We start from the raw sequence: 231 nt of genomic DNA on the forward strand, positions 1-231 counted from the left end.
CGTGCCGTCAGCCCCTAGCACCCAAAGCCCCCCCCCAAAAGCCACCCAAGAGCACCCCGAGGTCAATGAGGGGGGGTTTGGTCTCCTCATAGGAACCAGGGGGGTGAAGGTTGGAGCTGGTGGCACCGCGCTTGGAAGCTGCTGCTTGACCAAGCTGTGGAGGAGGTGGGGGGGTTGGGGTCATTTGCTCTCTGGGATCTGTATCCCGTGGAATTCCATGAGCCTGCTGTT

The sequence above is a fragment of the Nestor notabilis genome, unplaced genomic scaffold (assembly GCF_000696875.1).
Source record: "Nestor notabilis isolate BGI_N333 unplaced genomic scaffold, ASM69687v1 scaffold14147, whole genome shotgun sequence".
Taxonomy (NCBI): domain Eukaryota; kingdom Metazoa; phylum Chordata; class Aves; order Psittaciformes; family Psittacidae; genus Nestor; species Nestor notabilis.